The sequence below is a fragment of the Sarcophilus harrisii genome, chromosome 1 (genome assembly GCF_902635505.1).
Source record: "Sarcophilus harrisii chromosome 1, mSarHar1.11, whole genome shotgun sequence".
Classification (NCBI taxonomy): Eukaryota; Metazoa; Chordata; class Mammalia; order Dasyuromorphia; family Dasyuridae; genus Sarcophilus; species Sarcophilus harrisii.
In genome coordinates this window covers 638305585-638328024 of record NC_045426.1, presented here as the reverse complement: position 1 = coordinate 638328024, position 22440 = coordinate 638305585, and the positions used below count along the sequence as shown (strand labels likewise).

At 39.5% G+C, this 22440-nt stretch overlaps 1 long non-coding RNA gene across 1 annotated transcript in view; it reads left to right on the top strand.

Moving 5' to 3' along the window:
* The first annotated feature begins 7332 nt into the window (after positions 1-7332).
* LOC116420708 overlaps positions 7333-22440 on the top strand; it is a 35786-nt gene continuing 20678 nt past the window's right edge. Inside the window, exon 1 of the long non-coding RNA XR_004231117.1 lies at positions 7333-7891. This is a non-coding gene — a long non-coding RNA (uncharacterized LOC116420708). The remainder of the gene's footprint in view (positions 7892-22440) is intronic.

The following is a 22440-nucleotide window of genomic DNA, read 5'->3' as shown; positions in this document are numbered from 1 at the left end:
TAAAACATGGTGCTTATAGCCAAACAATATTTAAGATTTGATCTAAGGGTAAAGAACAATAGGTCTTTTATTTTGAATAAAACCAAGGTCCTCTGACTCTGAATCCAATGTGCTTTCTACATTTTCACCCTGTTTCTTCATCCAAACTAACATAGACCTGTTAATGATTATATTCTGTATCTGGTCATGGAATCATAGCATTGAACAGGACCGCAGAATTCAACTAGTCCAGCTCAGCATAAAGATGGTCATCTAGACTTTAAAAATTCCAATTAGGTAAGCTTGAGGTTAGCCAAATGTCTTTCAAAGCATTTTTTAATAGTTCTAATCACTAGGAGGGTTTCCCTTACATCAAGCTTCATCTGTCTCTGCAATTTCCCACTCGTTCTTCCTCATTCAATCCTCTGACATGAAGTAGAGTGAACAATCCTGATCCTTTTTCTAGATGATAATTCTTAAGAAATGATATAATGCTGGGAGGAGTAACTTATTCTAGTTACTATTTCCCTCTTGAATTTTCTCCATTCTAAATATCTGGTTTCTTCGCCAACTCTTGGATAGAAGGGTCTCATCCCAGTTGGTTTCACAACAGCCCTTCCTTTTCACTTTCCTTCCTATTATGTGCAGAATGGGACACAATATTCCAGATTTGGTTATACCAAAGCAAAACATAGCCGAACTATCACAACTCTCATAATGAAAACTATTTCTTAATGTAGTCCAAGCTCAGTTCAGTTTTTCTTTCTTTTTTTTGACTGCAAAATTCAAATTGTGCTTGAAATTCACTAGAAAATGCTTTCCCTTTCCCTACACTGAAATATGGCTGTCAGTCCACTCTTGGCGGCACATCTGGATCCATATTATCATTGTGTGGGGCAGAAGAATGAGCTGCAGCCTTGTGGGGTTAAACTCCATCTTTTATGAGAAGAGCCTCACACTTCTGATTTAGCTCTAGTTGTATGTTAATGGTATTAATTACTACTAATGTACTAATCTCATATTCTTCAAACCTCCTGAGATCTACTTCAATTTGGTAACCAAGTACAGGTTGCTTTGGTGGGGAAAGAGCCTGAATGTATGGAAACCATTTCTAAACTGGTAGGCAAGTAAATGGAGAGAAAGGGATAGATGTGGAAGTAAAATCAGCAAAATAAAAATTAGAAAAGAATAACAATGAAGAGGACTTTTGGGCTATGAACTGGGTGAGTAGAAATAGGAATGATGATAGCCTCCACAGAAATAGGAAGTTGGGAAGAGGGGATGATTTTAAGAGGAAAGAAAATGAATTATATTATGGACATGTGTTTAAGATACCTACAAAACGTCTAATTGGAAATGTCATTAGGCGGTTGATGTGGATTTGTATTCAAGAGAGATGAGCTGGCTTTATAGATCTAGGAGTCATCTTATTTTTTTTTAAAGCTTTTTGTTTTCAAAACATGCACAGATAATTTGTCAACACTGATCTTTGCATAGCCTTGTGTTTCAGATTTTCTCCTCTTTCCTCCCACCCCTCCCCTAGATGACAAGCAATCCAATATGTGTTATACATGTTAAAATATATGTTAAATACAATATGTGCAAACATTTATACAATTCTCTTGTTGGATAAGAAAAATCAGATCAAAAAGGAAAGAAAATGAGTAAACAAAATGCAAACAACAAAAAGAATGAGAATACTATGATCCACCCTCAGTTCCCACAGTCCTCTTTCTGCATATAGATGACTCTCTTCATCACGAGATCATTGTAAATGATCTCAATCATCCTATTGTTGAAAAGAGCCATGTCCATCAGAATTGATCGTCCTATAATATTGATGTTGCTGTGTACAATGATCTAGGAGTCATCTTTATATAGGTGAGCTTTGAACAAGTAGGAAATGATTAGAGAGAACACAGAGGGAGAAAGTCCAGGAAAGAAGGTCTATGCCATATCCCAACATACACTTAAGCATGGCAGAGAGGGAGAGTGGGACCTCAGTGACAGTTCAGAAAAGGAAACTAAGAGAAAGTTTTTTTAAAAAGAGCACTAGTGTGAAAGTCCAGAAAAGAGATTATTTAGAAGGAGGGGCATAGTCAACAGTGTTAAGTGCTTCAGAGAGATCAAGAAACATGAGAACTGGCTATTAAAAGACCACTGGTAATCTTGGAGGGGGCACTTTCACTTGAACAATGAGGTTGGAAGACAGAGGGAATAAAAATAACAAATACTAATTACTACTTTTTGTAGGAGTTTTGTTGTAAAAGGAAAGAGCATTATTTGATGATGCTTTTGAAGGGATAGTTATGTCAAGTAATTTTTTTAAGATTTGGGGAGATTTTAGCCTATTTGAAGGCAGTAGGGAAGGTGTCAGTAGAAAAGTAGAGGTTAAAGATCAGGGAGAGTGGGAACAATCTATTAGAGAAGACATGATCAAGGACACAAATAGAAGAGTTTTCCTTGGCAAGAAGGACCACCTCTTCATTCAGAGACTGAAGTGAAAGAGATGTTAGGGGACATGTCTGAGTGATGTGAGATAAGAAGATGGGGAGAAGGAAGGTCTCAGAGAAAATGGCCCGAGTTTGGGAGGAAGGGTCAAGTCAGAGACAGAGACCTCAGCTGAGAGGGAAGAGAGAATGAGTACAGTTGGAGGCCTTTGTAGCACTTGTTAATATGTCAGGGGGAATTCTTGGTCAGGTATGGGTTGGAATAGATGATTTATTGAGTTTCCTCCAACTCTGAGAATACATGCTTCTGTGTAATTTTTTTTGACATTATATAAAGTTCAGAAGCGTTCTCCTAGTCCTTTGGTAGTACACCCATCCTAGTTCATGTCCTCTATAACCTGCCTCTTTCACCATGCCCTTTAGTACCATCTTATGATATTAAATACTCCTTTATACTTTTTACTCAATTGATTAACATCCCCTTAGTTTCTAGGGGGGTTTGCCTCTACAGAAAGGGATGTATTAAGCACTTGGGGGGTACAAATGTGTCATTTTCTTCTTTCTTTGATTTTTTGAGGCATATAGGATTAGCAGTGCTATCACAGGGTCAAATGCAGTTTGGTACCTTTTGGGGTATTGTTATAAGTTGCTTTCCAGAATAATTGTACCAATTCATAACTACCCCCAAATAGTGAATTTTCCCACAACCCCTCCAACATTTGTCAGGTTCCTTTATCAATATTTCCAGTTGGAATGGGTGTGAAATAGAACCTGAGTTCTACTTTCTATATTACTGAGTTGAAACATTTTTTCGTACAGTGTTTTGATAGTTTGAATTTATTCCTTTGAAAACTATCTGTTCATATCATTTGACCATATGTCAATGGAGAAAATCCTTTCATTTTTAATCTCTTCTTAAATTTTTTGGTGCTAAGACCCCATTGTTAATACTGAGACACACACTTTCTCTCTCTCTCTCTCCCTCCCTCCCTCCCTCTTCTCTCTCTCTCTTTCTCCCTCCTTCCCTCCCTTCCTCCCTCCTTCTTTCTCTCTCTCCTATCATCACTGAATGACCTCTCCTCCTACTGTAGGTCATACTACCTCATATGAGTCTTTTCTAAATCCTAATGGTTGTTACCAACCAACCTCTATGTTATTTTCTCTTTTTTCTCAATGTACTTTAGCACTAGGTTCATGGTCTTTCTTTTTACACCTGTCTCCTACATAGTGACTTCTGACTTCAGTATTCATGATAATGACCATCTTAACACACTTCTCTTTTATCAGCCTTCCCAACCCTTGGGGCTTCTTTGTCCATTCTGCCCAGAGGGGCAGTCACAGGAACCTTAAAAGGATCTTAGAGGACATCTAGTCCAACATAGACCTGAGCAGGATCTCCTCTATAACACCCCCTTCAAGAGACCATCCTAAACCCTCTTTCCTTGAGCATAGAAAGTCTCTGGGGCCAGTGGGTTCAAACTTAAAACACAATAATAATAAGACATATGTGTAAAAGAAAGAGTCCAAAGCTGGCACTTCTCTCTATAACAAAGGGTCCTCATCTCTGAACTCATTCAGTGAGCATTTATTAAGAATTGATTATGTGTTTGTTAGTACTGAGCACTGAGAATATTCAGAAAGAATACAGGATACAGAAAGACTACACAGATGTGAGTGGGGGAGGAGACAATTGCAAACTAAATACTAACTGTATTCTCCCCACTATTCACTACTAGCAATTAGTGCCAATTTCATTTAACTAATTAATATCAATTAATTTTTTACAAAGGGATATCTACAATGAAAATAAAGAAAAAGCAGAAGGTAGAAGCATTTTCTCCAACACACTGGGTCACACTCTTCCCTATACTCCTTCAGACCCTGGGGACAGTGAGCTCAGACTTGACACAGTTTTACACAACATTTGTCACTTCCAAATTCAGCATGGCTCTATTCATGGATGGATCCAAATCCACTAACTTTGCAGGTCTCTTGACACCTTTGTCCCATTCCATTTAACTTTTGGAAAATCCTGCCATGGATTTCAGCAGCTGGAATTCTCTTGGCTTTCTCTCCTTACCTTTTGAAGCTTAGAAGGTCATCACTGTCTTAAGGCTCCTTTACTTAAAATCAAGAAAGAATACAGAAGCAATAGAAGGACCACAAGACTCTAATGGGGAGAGAAAGGCCTGAAGGCTCTCTTCCCACTGAGAGCTTAGTGCTCACCTCCTCACTTGAACAAGACCAGCCCGCTGTAGCCAGTAAATGTCTTATGAATGCATCCCAGTTCAGGATACCCAGAATCGAGAAGCTGACTCTTCATCTTGTGGTTGTGAATACTCCAGATCAAAGAGTAGGGCATGTGCCTTGTGCTTCTTCATCTTACCTGTGCATTGCCTCCAGTTGTACACAAAAGAAGGCACCATGGGCTCAGTTTTGCAAGAGTTCCCAGGTGGAAGCTAAAGCAGCCCCCCTTCCTTCACCGGCAGATCACAGGAGTATTTGCTCTACTCCTTTGCTGTGTATATTCAGTTCTGGCTCATCAGTTCCTCCACAACCAGTTCGACGAATTTTCCTCATCACATAACATCAACCCTGAGTCACAGTGACCAGAAACCAGCTCCCTAAAATTTTCCCATTGGCAGGAATGTCTTTCGTGCTTCAAGGACAAGGCCCTGATCTTGTATTATATTCTCCCTAATATGTGGACCCAGATCTGAACACAGTGCCCCAGATGTTTTCTAACCAGGGCAGACTAGTGGGACTAACATGTCCTTAGTCCTTGACCTGATGCTTTTTTTAAAGCAACCTCAGATTTTCTGGCTGTGTTACATCTTGAAGTATTGATTGATATTAAATTTATAGTTCAAGCAGTGTGGAATGATGTACAGAGAGCAGTTATAGAGTCAGATTGAGCTGGGTCTCTTCACCCCTTAGTGTCCAGGCAACTCTTTAAGACTATATATATTGAAAAGCACTTACTGATCTACAGTGATGGAGGGAATTTCCTCTCCGGGAGCTCCCTGAATCACAGGACTGGACCACTACTGAGCTGCACAAAGGCTAGAGACATGAGTTCAAATCCAACTATTTAAGGTTTTCTAGACAAAGATATTAGAATTAGTTGTAATTTCCTTCTCCAGTTCATTTTATAGAACAGGAAACTGAGGCAAACAGGGCTAAGTGACTTTCCTGGGATCATACAGCTAGTGTCCATATAAATATTAATTACTGTTATTATTTAAATTGAAGTTATTACTACCATCAAGCTACTACTGTCATTACTGTTGTTGCAACTGCTGCTGCTGCTACTACTACTACTGCTACTGCTACTGTTGCTGCTTCTACCACTGTTACTACTACTATATCCTATTAAATTAATAGCATTTAGTAGATTCAGTCCAATGTTTTTACTTAAGAGCTTTTTGACTCTTTAACTCTGTCATCCAACATGCTAGTTATCTCTTCCTATAATTTACCCTCGTGTCTTCCAAATTTCAGACCTCCATTCTCAACCTTCTGAACCTTCTCTTGGTCCTTTCTGTGGCCTCCCTATTCTCTTGGCCATAGTTCCTTTCTTTCACAGGCTTGATCCTGTAGTTAGCTCTTTCAAAGAGGCCCTGTCAATGTCTAATTTGTTTTTACTTGCTAGTTCATTTGCTGATCTTTTACTATTAATCCTCAATCTTGGAGTGTCCCCACCATCTGCCCCTTCTGCTTCTATGCCTGCAACACCAAATGGTACTGGAAGAACTCAGATTCATGCTATATCATCACCGCTGGATTCTCACTGACGCACAGTTATTTTTAATTAACTTCCTTTGTGACAATGGCTGTTCCAGACTTCTCTTTCCTCAAGCCTCTAAATCTACCCTATAATTTCCCAAGAAGATTAAGCTTCTTTCCTTATTTTTCATTCTCCAAATCAAAACCTGTGGCTGTCTATATTATGAGGCAACAAAGAGATGGAAAAATGGGATTGAGTAAGCCAGAGGAAGTTATAGTAAAGAGATAATAGGATTCACATAAACAGTCTCTCTCTACTCTCCACTGTTTCATCCTCTCTCCTTTTCTTTCCCCTATCCTTTTTCCCTTCCAACCTGCCCTCTTCATTCCCTTTCTTTTCCCCCCTCCTCCTTTTCTCTCTTGTCTCCTATCTGTTTTCCCCACCCCCAATGTGAGCAATTATTCCTGCTTTGATTAGAGCTTCATCTTCTCCTCGATTGCTGGAAGAGAAAAAAACAAGCATTTATTAAGTGCCTACTATGTCTTAAGTCCTCTACACATATTATATTTTTTGATCCCCCAGCAACTCTGTACAGTAGGTGCTATTATTATTTCCATTTAGTTGAGTTTCCAAGGCAGGCAGAGGTGAAATGACATGCCTGGGGTAACACAACTAATATCTGTCAAGACAAATTTGACTCCATTGACTCCAAATCCACCAGGAAAGGTATAACAGGCTGAAGGAATTATGATTTGACTGATCCACAGAGTAATAGGGATGCATCATGGACTTGGAGAGTCACCTGGTGGCTTGAGCAGGTATTGCATTTTGAGTAGCAACTTCAAGCAGAAAGGAGGTCCAGGTCTCCTTGTGTGTGGACATGTATGCTTTACATTTGGATTGGCTCCCTTCTTATCTTGGCTTATTTAAATCCTTCTTTTCCTTTAAGATTTAGAAAAAAAATTCTACTTCTATAGAGCCTTCCCCAAGTGAGAGGGGGAGCCTTCCCCAAGGTGAAGATGTTTCCCTTAAATTTTTCAAGAATATACCATAGCTCCTTTGGCTTTACAAAATTCTGCCTTATATTCATTTGGATGTCGAATGTATATTCATGTATATAATATAATATAATATAATATAATATAATATAATATAATATAATATAATATAATGTAATATAATATAATGTAATATAATATACATAATATATATAATGAGGGGGAACAGCCAATGAGACCTCAGTTATCGCCAGAAGGTCCCTGGAGATGCATATGGAGGGGTCCAGCCAGCAGGCATTCTGTTTCCTAACTGCCTGCTACATAGTAAATAAACGAAAGGCCATTTGTTTGCTGGTGTGCATCCAGAAATAAGCACTGTTCTCCCTCCCAGCCTCCAAGCAGAGGCAGAGGAATCAGCCTTTATTTTCCCTCCCAGGCCACTGGCCCACGAGTACACAGGCTATGCTCTTGCTTTTTCTCTCTGCCATGTCCCTTCTTTCCTGCCCAAAATGTAAAGTATTGGAGAAGGAACCATCTTGTGAGATTCAGAAGGACTCTAGAGGTCCAGGGCTAGGAGTTCTAGGGCAGAGGTTTCCATAGCAACCACGACCAATCTGACTGAGGCAGCCGGTGGAGCTACCTGTGAGATCCAGAAGATCAGGGAATCAGCCAGGTGGCCAAGATGTGTCATGCCCAAAAGGAACCGAGTGACTCTATCAGCAAGGATGAATGCAGTGGTAGGCACAGGAAGTGGACATGTTTAGCTGCTGTTTTAAGTTTGAGGCTACTCTCCCCAGGGACCAGGGCAGTAGAAAAGAGAATAAATCTCCTAGTTTGGGGAAATGTTTTTATATTTCTCTAAATACAGCTCCAGGCTTTCTTTTCAACTCCACTCATGCGTCACCAATTGCTACTTTTATATCTTGAATCGGATGTTCCAGTGGTATTTCAAACCCATCACGTCCAAAACAGGATTCCTGTCTTTCTCCCAAAAAACCTTCCCTTCTTCTCACTTTTACTGTGACTGTAGAGGACACCATCTTCCTTCCAGTAACGCAGGGCCACAACCTTGACTCCTCACCTTCCCTCACACCCACAGTTCCCAACTATTGCCGCGTCTTGTTGTTTCTACCCTTGTGAAATCTCTTGTTCCTTTCTCTCTCTCTATATTGCTACAAGCTTAGTTCATCACCTCATGCCTTGTATACTGAAATAGCCTCCTAAGTTGTCTCCCCTTTGTCCAATATCTTCCCATTTCCATTTCCATCCATCATGCACTCAATTGCCAAGATGATCTTCCTTAATGATGGACCATGCTGTCTGCTAAAGGAGCTCTAGTGGCTTCCTTTCACATCCAGAATCAAATGCTCTCTCTCCCTATGTTGTCTTAATGTATCCAACAATAGCACAATGCCCATATGTGGCACAATGGCTAGCTTTTTAGTTACCTCCATCAAATATCTTATTGGGAAGCAAGATAGAATAGTTGATAGAGGCAGAAATAAGAACAGCTAATATCTAAATAGCACTTTAAATTTTGTGTAACTTTGTCATGTATATCATCTCATACAAAGTATGATATTCCAGCCCATCTGGGTGGCAGGCAGGAGGACTACTTCCCCCTCACCCAGGCTGCCCCAGATCTATCCAGGTGCTTGAGAGTCTGAGGAAATAAGTGCCATGGGATGACCTCCTTCCTCCTTCCTGGCTGACCACTTAGCCTCTCCATCCCCACCTCTATAGGAGGGCTATTTCGCTCAGATTCCCAGTCCTAGTTACCCTTCCTAATAGCGACTGGTAAAGTTTCTCTATATTTCTCCACCCTAGAGAATGGATGTAACTGCTTATGCCATTTACCCAAGCAGAGTATCATCAATTTTAATCCTTCTAATAAGATAGACTAGACCTTGTTATCTTCCCACCCACTGCATTGCAAGGTCCTACAGGCTTTAACCATCTGTTCTATTGCTATATCCTTCAGACAACCTCTCCACCCTCACCCCAAAAGTATCTAATAACACAGACTAACAACCCCTGGATCTTGTTATCTACTTCACTGCTGGAGTATTGGGGTTTCCAGGTCTTTCTGTTCTCCATTGAGCTAAACTCTTATATATATGTTAATTCTTCAATTAGAATGTGAACTCCCAGACAGCAGGGGCTGTCTAAATTGTCTATTTTTATCCCCAAAATATAGGATAGTAGTTTGTATATTTGTGATGGTTGTTTGATTATTTAGTCATGTCCAACTCTTCATGGCCCAATTTGGGGTTTTCTCAGCAAAGATCCTAGAATGGTTTTGTCATCTCCTTCTCTAGCTCATTTTACAATAAAGAAACTGAGGCAGACAGGATTAAGTGACTTGCCCAGGGTCACACAACTAGTAAGTAACTGAAGCTGGATTTGAACTCAGGAAGATAAGTTTTTTTGTTCAGTGGTCCAGTGCTCTATCCCTTGTTCCACTTAGTTGCCCCCATTTTATACTTAATAAATACTTTTCCTCTCTGTTTTTTTGTGTTTTTCATATTCATTGAAGAAAGTCAATTTTCATTTAAGGCTCCTTCCATAGGTATCCCATCCTATAATTTCTATTTCATAAATAAAATCCTTCTCTTTGAAGAGAGATGAGGACAGTTTTTGGGGAGAAATCAGAATAAAAGACAATATCATTAAGTTCACTTTACCCTTATCACAGGACCTCCCTTCTAGAAGCAGCCCTCCAGCCTAAAAGTTGAAGGAAATGTAGCCCTGACCTCTAGAACCCCTGGAGTGAGGGGATTCTCAGCTCTTGCTCTCAGGGAGCCTCTGTTTTAAGGGAGTCTTTGTTTTTTGGGGAGCCTCCAGTTTAAGAAGAAGTCAGGAAAAGACATCAGGGTGAGGATTAGGGTCTAGCACAAATCAATAGAATATTAGCTTCTAAATTTGGAGGAGATACACATCAGAGATCCAATATGGTGCAGAGAAAAGAGTGGAATATTTTAGCTCTGCCACTCACTTCTTAAGGCTAATCCTGATTTAACCTCCGGGAGCCTTAGTTTTCTCATCTATAAAATGAGGGAGCCCCTTCTAGCTGAGATCGATGAGCCTGGAGAAGGGGAGAATGTATGATGCCAGAGCCATCATTGAGTCTAACTCCATCATTTTCCAGGAAGCTAGGTCCAAGACCACACGGTTTGGGGGAGTCAGTGATGGAGGCTGACCTCCTCCCTTCCCCTACAGGGCTTTTTTCTGAGATGCCCTTGGCTTCTGTCCCTGTCTCCCATCCAAACCCCAGGCCTCGGCAGCAAGGTTTTGATTTATCATCAGGAGATCAGTTTATTTATAATGCCTTCCCAACCTAGTTGCTAGCACAGCACCTCCCGACCCAGCAGTCCCTTGAGTTCTTTCTTCCCCCCTTTTGAATAAGTCATTTTCTCTTTTTTATGGGGCAATAAATTTTCATAAAGGATTTTCCCTGCAAGGCCCAAAGTGAAGGGCCTCCCTCCCCCTGCAGCATTTTGGGAATAATTCTTAACCCTGCCCACATCTCATTAAAACAACCACAAATCCACCTCTTTGTTTCATGTGCTTGAAAAAAGAAACTAGGCCATGATTTTATTTCATTATTTAATAAAGTAGCAAGTATTATTTAATTTTAATTTAAACCCCCAAGAAGAAAATGTCAGGGAACTTAATAATAACAGCTAGCGTTTATATAAGGCTTTGAGGATTGCAAAGAGCTTTACATTAATCATCCCATTTGATCTTCACAACAACCCTCTGAAGTGGGTGCTATTATTATTCTCATTCGATAAATAAAGAAACTGAGGCTGAGAGATTATATGATTGCCCAGGGGAGAGGTTAATCAGGGGTTTCAAATTCAAATAGAAATGGATTCCTGCTGCCTTCCTATTGACTTAGAAAATCATAAATTTACATTATGTTTTATTGTATTTTTATTTATTTTTAAAAACAATTTCCAGTTATCTGTTAATCCATTTTGGGACCACTAGGGAGTTTTATGGGGCCACAGCCAGTTTAGGCCTTGAGACTGACACCTCTGTATTAAATGACCCACCCAGAATCTGAGGTAAGATTTGAGGTTTTCTTCATTTCCAACTCCAGCATTCTATTCAGCTATCTTGATTAGAATGGATTAAGAAGACTGATGGTACAGTGGAAAGGATCTTGTACCTGGGAATTGAGAGGCTTGGGTTGGAATCCTGGCTGTGCTGCTGATGCGACGTGTGAGCTTAGAGAAGCCCCTGTATGTGCCTTAGTTTTCCCCTAAATATGATGGGGTTGGACAGGATCAGCATTTTCAAAACACATTTGGTCAAAGCACATCTTTGGGCTTGAAATAACTGACTAAAAGGGGTGTGTTGGAGATAGCTCGCTGATTCTTATATTTTTCAGTTTGAGCATTCACATCTCAGAAATGTACAAACTATAGATCGAGGCTTGCTTTGTTGTTTTATTGATGGTCTAGACTTAAGAAAGTGATGGAGAAAATGTGGATAATGCAGATTCAATTTTAATGTGCATTTATCCTATGTGACTGATTAATTTCCAACCTGCCCAAACTGGTTGTTAAACATTTTACAAGCACACCACTAGATATTTCAAAATGTATACATTTGATGGCCTCTTGAAGTCCTAATATTTTGTGTTCTGTGTTTTAAGGTCCTTTCTGTTGTATTCAAAGACCCTTGGAGCTCTGATGTTCTAGATTCTAGATGCCTTCTAGGTCTAATGTTATGTTCTATGTTCTAAGGCCTCTCTCAGTGCTCTCATTCCTTCCAGCTCTGAGAGTCTGTCTTGGAAGATTAATCATTCAATGTGAGAGAAGTACTTAGACAATTCTAAAGAAAGGTGAGCCAGAGCAAGATATACAAAAGGCTTTCAAAATTTCCTTAGTTTCTCATTTGATTCTTGGACTAATTCTATGAACAAGGACATAGCATGACTATGTTTATTTTCAGCTTAATGATAAAAAATTGAGTCATAAGGAGAATTAAGGGCAGAACAGGGGCTAGCATCCAGGTGTTTTGGTTCCAAATAGAGGGATTATTCTATTAACACCCCATTGTGCTAGGGCACATTTCAGATAATGGTCTATTCAGTCTTCCACAGGCAGGAAGATAGCCATGGGTTTAAGTGAACATATTGGCCTCTGGGACAGAAATTTACCATTAGCAAGCTACCAGAAATAGAGGAGTGTTTGACTCAAGAGCTTAAAACCCAATGATGTTAATAAAAAATAAAATTATTTAATTGCTGAAAAAGTGATTACGTTAATAAAACCATTCTCTCTAGTGAACTCAGTGAAAATGTCCAATTAATTTAACTGTTTTGTGTGTGTTTTAAATTGAGACTATTAACTTATGAAGGCTTGGGGGTCTTTAGTAAATTATTTTTCTTTCCCATTCTAATCATTTGTTTTTTTTTTTTCCCCCAAGAAGAATCATGGAAGTAGCTTACAGTTCACTGTGATGAATAGACCTGAGAGTCAAAAGACCCAAGTTTCTGGTCCCAGCTCAACTACTCTCATGCTGCATCTTCTTGGTTTAATTTATTCCTCTCTCTGGGGCTCTGTTTCTCTATCTGTAAAATGATCTCTGAGGTCCCTTCCAATTCTGATATTCTACTGCAGTTCTGTATTTAAGGCTGATGACTAGGTATTCCATGGTCCCCTGGGGCTTTTGTTTGCTTAGGCCTTTAGAGAGTGGCAGTCTGAGTGTCCTTGGTCCACTGTTCCCCGGACTAATCCAAAGCTACAGCCCAGGGAGGCTCCAGGCTTCTTCCTTCTTTTTCTCCCTCTTCTTTTGAACATGTGGATACCATGAATTGATCCCTTTCTTCAGGCCTTCCTCTTGGCGATCGCCTGGTATCATGAGCAGGGTCCGACAGTGAGAGTGCTGCTAGGGTACCACCTGGGACCCAGGTCTCTGACTGGGCAGTGGGAAAGAGGCAGCTCATCTTTCTCCCTCCTTGGTGGTCTCATGAATCAGCTTGAGAATAGTTTGAAGAGATCTTAGAACTTCAAAAGGCTGGACCTTAGAGGGACCTAGAATATAGAACACTGACTGCCAGAAACTGTACTAGAAGGAACCTCATAACTCAGAGTCAGACAGTACCTTAGTGGAAACAACACTAGGGTCAAATCTTGGTTTGGTTCCTTTTGGGGAAGTCACATCACTTCCCTAGTCTCAGTTTCCTCATCTATAAAATGGTAATTATAATAGCACTTTTCACAGGATCATTGTGAGGATTAAATAAGATAATGAATGTATATAACATAGCTTTATTATACACTGATTGGCATGTAGTAGGTGCTTAATAATAATATGCTTGTTCCCCCACCCTGCTTTCTTGCACTGTTCCCAGTTGCTATTGTCCTGCACCCATTGAAATTTCTTTTTATTTACTTATATGTCTGTTCTTTGTCCTGGGAAGAATGTGGTGAATGGGAAAGAGCTCTGTTCAAATCCTGCTTCAGATACTAACTAGATGACATTATCCAAATCATTTTATGTTCCTCAATCTGAATTTTTTCATCTGTAAAATGCTAATAATAACAGCACCCCCGACAACAGAGTGTTGTGATCAAATGAAGCGAGGTTCAAGGGGCTAATTATTATCATTATTATTATTGATTATCTTTCTTGTTTTTGTATTCCCCACACATAGTGTGGTGTCTTGCCCATAGTAGGCACTTAAAAATAGTTGGTGGATTGAATTAAAACCAGTCTTACCATTTTATTTTACTAAGAAGAAAACTAAAGCCCAGAAATGGTTTGGTCAGGGCTAAACAGAGAAGTCAGTGGCAGACGTCCCCTGATTGACACTTACCCTGGGACTCAATATTTGAGCTTTGGATCAAGCAGGGGCCAGCAGACAAGAGGCCGAATGATGGACATCTGGAGAGAGCCACAGCTCATACTCCAGAATTCACATCCAGGTCACGATGATGGGACTGGACCTTTCACAGCATCCCTCTGGCTCTGCTTTTCCTATTCCCTCAAAGAGGGGACATGGGGTACAAGTGAGGACAGGGAAGGCAGAAGGCTATGTGGGTCCCTTCCAAGAAAAACCTGACTCCTGAATCTGACACTATCACGATCGCAGGGGGTGGCTGAATCCCTCAAACCCCCTTCTTTCTAGATTCATGCCTTAGTCTCCCACATACCCTTGCAGCCCCCTTTCAGGGGGCTGCTGGAGAAAGCTGCTGGTTTAAATATAGAAGCCGAGACCAGCTGTAGTGTGGCTCACTCTCCCTCCCCTGACAAATGATGCTGCTCACTCCTCGCTGGTTATTTTAAGCCAAGAAGACCTCTTCCCATTTTGTCTAACCCTCTGTCTCTGGGCAGAGCCAAATTTAGAGCAACTCTAGACCAAGAAGACACACTTTTCTGAGGCAGAGATATGGACCCTGCCTCCAGAGATCTTCTGGTCTAAAGGGGAGACACAGACTTTGCCTTCAGGAGTCTCTGGTCTGAGAGGGAGACAACTTCTGCTAGGATATAAACCTAGTTTCTCTGATTTCAAATCCAAAATTTGTTCTTGGACCCCTTATTTTTGAGGTCATTATAAAAGGAAGAAGGAAAATCTTCCTATCTCCTTTCTCTCCATGCCTTATTTCTTTCTCAACAATAGGCACCTGTGGTTTGGCTCTTGCTGGCAGATTTACACAGATGGGAGTTTCTTAAAAAGCCCATTATAATCCCAGACTGTCAGATCTGGAAGAGATCTTAGAACATAGAATAAAAACTATCAGCCCCAGAAGGGACTCCACAAATCACCTTGTCCAATCCCTACATTTTAAAAATGGACCAACGGGATTTCTTCAAGGTCAGCCAGTGAGACATTGATTAGCAACAGGACACAAACCCAGGAGTTTCAAAGCTCCTATCCAGGCATTATACTATGATGCTGCTTGCCAGTATTGTTGAAGAAACAGGCTAATGGTAACTGGAGTCTGGAAGGATGGAGGAGGAGGTCTGTGAATAGGGCAAGGAGGAAGAGGATGCTGAGAAGTTTCCCTTCCTAGGCTGCCTTGTTGGTAAACTGACAGGGTCAAAGAGTTTTTAAAATTCCCTATGGGCTTGGCCCCTTTAAAAAGGTGCCTAGATCTGTGGTTTTCTGTCTACCCTCAAGAATGGCCGATTATACTTTCCTATAACAGCAATATTATGTTTTTAATTACAAAGGACAATTGGATTGGGGACTTCCTAATGAAGCTGAGCTCCCAGTTCTGGGACAGGGCAATCCTAGCTATTGTTCAAGGTTATGAGGGAACTTCCAAGCCCACAAGTTAATATGGTGAGGACAGATGACTCCTGAAGACAATTCCCAGCTGTGTGATCCTGGGCTTAACCCCACTCAGTCTCAGTTTTTTGAAGAGATAAGAATCCTTATACTTCTTCCCTCACTGGTTTGCTCCTGAGAAAAATGTTTTGTAAATCTTGAAATAGTGAAGAAATGGAACTGTTATTTTCCTTCAACACCTCAAAGATCTCTCCTTGCTACTGCCCAACACATGTTCGAATTAAATTGGGTAAGAGATATTGCTAAGTGGTTTGGAAGATACCTTGAGATTATTTAGGAGACCAGAAAACATGAGACAATTAGAGAAAAGCACAAAATGATTTATAATTTCTGGGTCATGTGCTACTTTATTTACTGTTAAAAGAGTTCAGAATAGTGAGAAATCATTGTAGGTGGGAGTATTTGAGGAAATCTTCAAGGAAGATAGAGGATGGAAGCTAAGTCTCAAAGAAGGGATAGAATTGGGACAAGTGGAAAAGAAAATGGAGGTCATTCCAGGTAGGTAAGCAGTATAAATAAGCCATGGAATTAAAAACTAGAAAGCTATGGTTATTTGCATGCAGAGGGGACTGTAACTAAAGAGAGTGGTTTGGCTATATGGATTTGAACAATAAAATGAGAAAGCTTCCCCTTCCACCCTAATATCTCTGGGTTGTCCTTAGAGGTTTGAGGAGGGCAGTAACACACAAACTCTAGGAATCCAACCTGCCATTGTTAGTGGACTTTGGGTAAGTCCATTTATTTATTAAACTTAAGTTTTATAATAATAATTATTATTATTAAATCATATTGTTAAAATTTATTAAAGTTACCATATGCCAGAAATTCTGCTAAGTACCAGGGATACAAAGAAAGATGAAAATGTGAGTCCCAACTCTCGAGGAAAGTTAAAATGTGAAAATAGTCTTACATCTAAGAAATATATGTTATAAAGAAAAAGTAATCTCAGAGAAGTGACTAGAGGGAGAAGAGAGGTGAGGTGGGGGTACTGGGAGAGGCTTCCTGAAGGTTCTGATTCTCGAGGGAGACCAAGGAAGCTAGGAAACTGAGGCGAGGAAGTATAACAATGCAAATATGGAGGGAAGAACGATTATAAATGCCCCCTTAGGAAGTAGAGAGTCATATTCAAGGAAAATAGCAAAAAGGCCAATATAGTTGTATCTCAGAGTATGTGAAGGGAAGCCAAGTGTAAGAAAATTGGAAAGGTAGGAAAGAAGCAGGTACATGTGCTAGGCTTTAAATGTCAAGCAGAGGATTTTATGTTTTTGTTGTTCACTCATTTCAGTCACGTCTGACTCCACTCCATTTAGGGTTTTTGGGAAAGATGCTAGAGTGGTTTGCCATTTGCTTCTCTAATCATTTTTACAGGTGAGAAAACAGAGGCAAATAGAGATAACTGATTAGCCCAACAATATTAGTAAGTTTTTCAGACTGGATTTGAACTCAGGTTCTCCTGACTCCAGGGCAGCATTGTGCTTATTGTTTCACTTAGCTTCCTGAAGAGAATTTTAATTTGATCTTAAAGGAAATAGGGAAGTGTTGGAGTGTGTGTGTGTGTGTGTGTGTGTGTGTGTGTGTGTAAGAGAAAGAGACACACACAGAGAGACAGAGACAGAGTCAGACAGAGAGAGACAATGAGAGAGAGTATCCTACCCTTTTGGAATGGATTGTAATGGAAAGAGAGAGGAGGCAGGTAGACTATCCAACAGGTGGTTGAATACTCTAGGTGTAAGGTGATAAGCTGTACAGAGGTGGTCCAGGACTCTGTGAGAAGAGAGAAGGGGATATATACAAGAGATGTTGTGAAGGTTAAATTGATGATATTTGACAACCTACTGGACAAGTGTAGTGAATGTGAGTGAAGAGCTGAGAATGATACAGTCTGAAAGACTGAGAGCCTAGTGTTGTCTTTGACAATAACCAAGATGGGAGGAGGAGGATGTTCAGAGGAACAAGTTCAATTTGGAACATGGTGAGTTAGAAGTGCCTGTGGAACAAATAATTGGAGATTAGATTAGAGCTCAGCCAAGAAACTGAAGACTGAATACATAGAGCTGTGAATCCACAAGGAGATGTTGAACCCATGGGAGATGATGAGCTTGCCAAGAAAGAAAGTATAGAGGCAAAAGGGAAGGGAGCTCAGGAATAAGATCTGGTTGGTTGATGAGTTAATGAGTATGATCTGGATCATGGTTCAATAAAGGAGACTGAGGAATATCCAGGCAGGTAGGAGGAGAACCAGGAGAGAGAAAGAATATCCGGGGTGAGAGAGTGATTGTTACTATCAAATGCTAGAGAATCAGCTGCTACTATATGTGGCCTCTGTTACTTATCGGTTTAGGAGTTTTCTAAGAAAATGACAAGGTTTTATTAATCATTTCTGCATATTTAAGGGATCAATAGATAGGGAATTGAACTTGATGGTTAAATCAATAAACTATCATTTGAAGTAAGTGTGGCTCATGCTGGCTTTGTCCACCCATCTCCTCCACCCTGGATGTAAGTTGAATAAGTTGTGATAGGAAACTGAATACTTTTGGAATGAGAGCGAGATAGAGAGAGAGAGGGAGGGAGACAGAGAGACAGAGAGACAAGAGAGACAGAGAGAGAGAGAGAGACACAGAGAGAGACACAGAGACAGAGACACAGATAAAGACAGACAGACAGCCATAGACACAGAGATACAGACATAGATAAAGAGATAGAGATAGAGAAACAGACAAAGAGAGATACACAAAAAAAATATTGTCTGTGTAGCAACTCAATTCTGAGGGTAGCAACAAAGAAATTTTGACCTTTTTATGCTTTTAAATGAATTTGGGGGGCAGTTAGATGGCACAATGGATAGAGTGCCAGCTCTGAAGTCAGGAGGATCTGAGTTCAAATCCAGCCTCAAACCCTGAGCAAGTTACTTAACCCCAATTGCCTCAACAAAAAAAAAATAAAATAAAAAATGAATTTGTATTTTGTCAGAGTATATACTTTGAAATATGTCATATATTATTTTTTAAGGCTACAGATCTTGTTTTCTTATTGATTATATTGAGTTACTTAGTGAGGATGGCCACTGTTTTTCTTCCACTTGAGACATTAACAGTCTGGTTGAAGTCATAAAAGTTCTTGAAATGAGAGGGAATGTACAAACAGTTCCTAAAAGAAAAGTCATAAATGATTCACCATTTGTCAAATCACTGGCAAATTGAAATAACCCTGAGGTTTCAAATCTCATCTAGCAAACTGGCAAATTTGACAAAAGATGGAAACGCTCAACACTGGCAACAGAAGGACAGGCACAGTGTTTTTATTTTGTTTTGTTTTGTTTTGTGAGGCAATTTAGATTGAGTGACTTGTACAGATTCATACAGGTAAGTATCCTAGGCTTTTCTTTGAACTCTGGTCTCTACTTCAGGGCTGTTATTCTATTCACTACATCACCTATTTGCCCCCATAGTGATATATTGTTGGTGGACTTGGGAATTGCTTCAACAATCTTAGAAAATAATTTGGAATTATGTTGGGAGAAAAGGGACTAAAATGTCCAGGGATTGCATTGCTAGGTCAAGCATAGTAGCTAACTGGACACTTATTCTAATGAGAACGTAGGGACTGGCAACCCAAGTCAATCCCAGAAAAAGCTTTATCTACAATGGAGTTGTAGAGTTGCTTGACTCCACAAGCATTCTCATATTCATAAATTTTTTTTCACTCCAGATTTAACTCCTTAGGGAAAACTGAATAGCTAAGTACAGAGCTTAGTTAGTTATGGACTCAAAGTCTGTATTTTTTTCCTCCCTGGAGGGAATGTAAGAAAAGTACTCAATTTACAAACATGAATCAGATACAGAACAGGTAGTTTGTTAAGAATCACAGAATCATTAGAATAGAATATAACAACTTATTACTATTAGTATAATCAGTAGGAAAGATAATGTTCTAGCCCCACTGGGATAGAAACCTTTTTGCATTTCTTTTGCAAGTCTGCTAATTACCCCTTTAATATTTCATCTTTGCTAAGAAAAGTGGCCCCTCTCTATTGAATTATCTCTTTGGCTAACCCAATTTTGCTGTTCTTTGGCCCATATTAAATACTAAATGATTGTTATTTATTCTATTATTATTATTAGATAAATAAATGAATGGAAAGACTTGGAACATTTATTAAGTATTTATCATGTGCCAGGTACTGTTCTACATGTTTTTGAAATGGAATATACAGTATATTAAAAGCCCTAGATCCTTTTCAGATAGCTGTCCAACTACACCTCTCCCTTCTTATGCTTATAAAGATGATGTTAATGTGTTTTTCCTTATTAAATTTCATAAGATTCAGCACAGCTTTCTAGTTTAGGCTATTAGGATATTTCTGGATTCTGTCTCGATCACACCATATGTTAACAATCCTTCCCAGCTTTGTGTTATTGGTAAATTGGATAAACATGCCATTGAGGCTTTGTCCCAGTAGTTGATTAAAAAATATTGAAAAGCACGGGGCCAAAGATGCTGATGCACTCTTCTAAAGGTCTCCTTCTAAGGTAATATGGAACATTCAGGACTACCATTTAAGTCTGGGCTTTCAAATTGTTCTGAAGCCACTTTGCTTAACACTTATAACTTACATCTCTCTCTATTGTCCCTCAGGAAAGAATCAAGATGCTCTGTTGAAAACCAGGTATATTGTATCTACCTATGACTATATCTAAATGGATCTACCAGTCTAGGAAGCTATTCAAACAGGAAATGAGGCTAGCTTTTGATAACCTGCTTCTAATGAAGCTATGGGGCACTTAGTAATTATGTAATCTCTTTCCTTTCTTTCCAGCCAGTTCTTTAATAATACATTAGAGAATTTTCCTAAGAGTCTGAGTCAAATTCATGGCTTAAAGTTTGAAGATACTACCCTTTTTTGAAAGTTGGCTTATTTACCCTTCTCTAGCTGTGGTATTTAGGATATTTGAGGGTTTTCCAAAATAACTGCCAAGGACTCTGCAATGATATGCAAATTCTTTCATAATAAGATAACATCATGTATTTCTATAGAACTTCAGGGTTTGCAAAGGGTTTTGTAAATATCTCATCTGATTGTCAACAACAACCCTGGGAGATAATAATTTGTTATTATTATCCCTATTTTACAGATGGGAAAACTGAGGCTGAGAGGTTAAGTGACTTGCCTATCTAGTAGGTGTCTAAAGCCAGATTTGAACTCAGGTGTCCCTGAATCCAGGACTTGCATTCTATCCATCATACCACCTAGCTGCTTCATTACCCTAGGATATAGTTTATATGAGCCCGGGGACTTGAAGTCAAGCAGTTGAGCTAACTCACCTTCCTTGCATTTCCTCTCCTAGTTCAATTCCTAGGAATAATTTTCCTTAGAAAAGAAACCAGAAGCAAAATCAAATTTGAGCAGTCCATTTTCTTTCAATTGTACAATTCATCTGCCTCAAGGAGCAGTTCATAACATCATTTAGATTTAGATTTGAAAGCACCTTAGAGGTCATCTAACTCAACTGTCTCATTTTACAGAGAAGGAAATTGAGGCTGAGAAAGATTAAATCACTTGCCAAGGATCACAGAGATAACGTGTCAGAATTAAGATCCATACTCAGATTTTCTGACCTGAAATATTGTACTTTATCTACTCGGCCACACTGAATAGTCTTCCCTCCTTTTTTTCCTCTTGCCTCAAATTTTGCTCAAAACTTGTTTGTTCATGGATAACCTTATATTAGTCTGGACTGGATCCTGACCCTCTTTGCACAGGATTGCTACAATTCTTACATTCACCCTCCATTATTTGCTTTTCCTTGTATTCTGCATTAATGTGGAAGACAATGTTTCTCAAAGTGGCACAATTTGATTTTTTAAAAAGTTTTATTCTTTAAATTTGCAGTAAGGATCAGCACAGTTTTGGGGTTAAGCAAACTAAGGACTCTCAGCGCCAGTTAATCCTCAGTAATGTTTTTCTTTGAAAGGATAGGCACTCAGAAGTTATAGGGGATAATTATATCCCCTATATACCTATATCTGACTTAGGCTTGGGATGTGGCTAATTGTAGGCTATGATATTCATGGATTAAATCAAAACCATTTCTAAGAGGCTGACTCCTCTGTGTTCCAATAGATCAGGACCTCTGAAGATGAAGACTCCCTTCTGGAGAGAAAAAGCTTACCAAAGCAAAGCCTCTTGGAACTGATAGATCCAAGATCCAAGATCTTTTTTTTATGGAGAGATAGGCAGGTGAGGGTTTTTCCTGAATCTGATACTGGTTATGTGAAATGTTTACCTTCAAAAGGGACCTGTATGTGCACGAATGTTTGTGGCAGCCCTTTTTGTAGTGGCTAGAAACTGGAAACTGAGTGGATGCCCATCAGTTGGAGAATGGCTGAATAAATTGTGGTATATGAATGTTATGGAATATTACTGTTCTGTAAGAAATGACCAACAGGATGATTTCAGAAAGGCCTGGAGAGACTTACACGAACTGATGCTGAGTGAAATGAGCAGGACCAGGAGATCATTATATACTTCAACAACAATACTATATGATGACCAGTTCTGATGGACCTGGCCATCCTCAGCAACAAGATCAACCAAATCATTTCCAATGGAGCAGTAATGAACTGAACCAGCTATGCCCAGAGAAAGAACTCTGGGAGATGACTAAAAACCATTACATTGAATTCCCAATCCCTATATTTATGCACACCTGCATTTTTGATTTCCTTCACAAGCTAATTGTACAATATTTCAGAGTCTGATTCTTTTTGTACAGCAAAATAACGGTTTGGTCATGTATACTTATTGTGTATCTAATTTATATTTTAATATATTTAACATCTACTGGTCATCCTGCCATCTGGGGGAGGGGGTGGGGGGTAAGAGATGAGAAATTGGAACAAGAGGTTTGGCAATTGTTAATGCTGTAAAGTTACCCATGCATATAACCTGTAAATAAAAGGCTATTAAATAAAAAA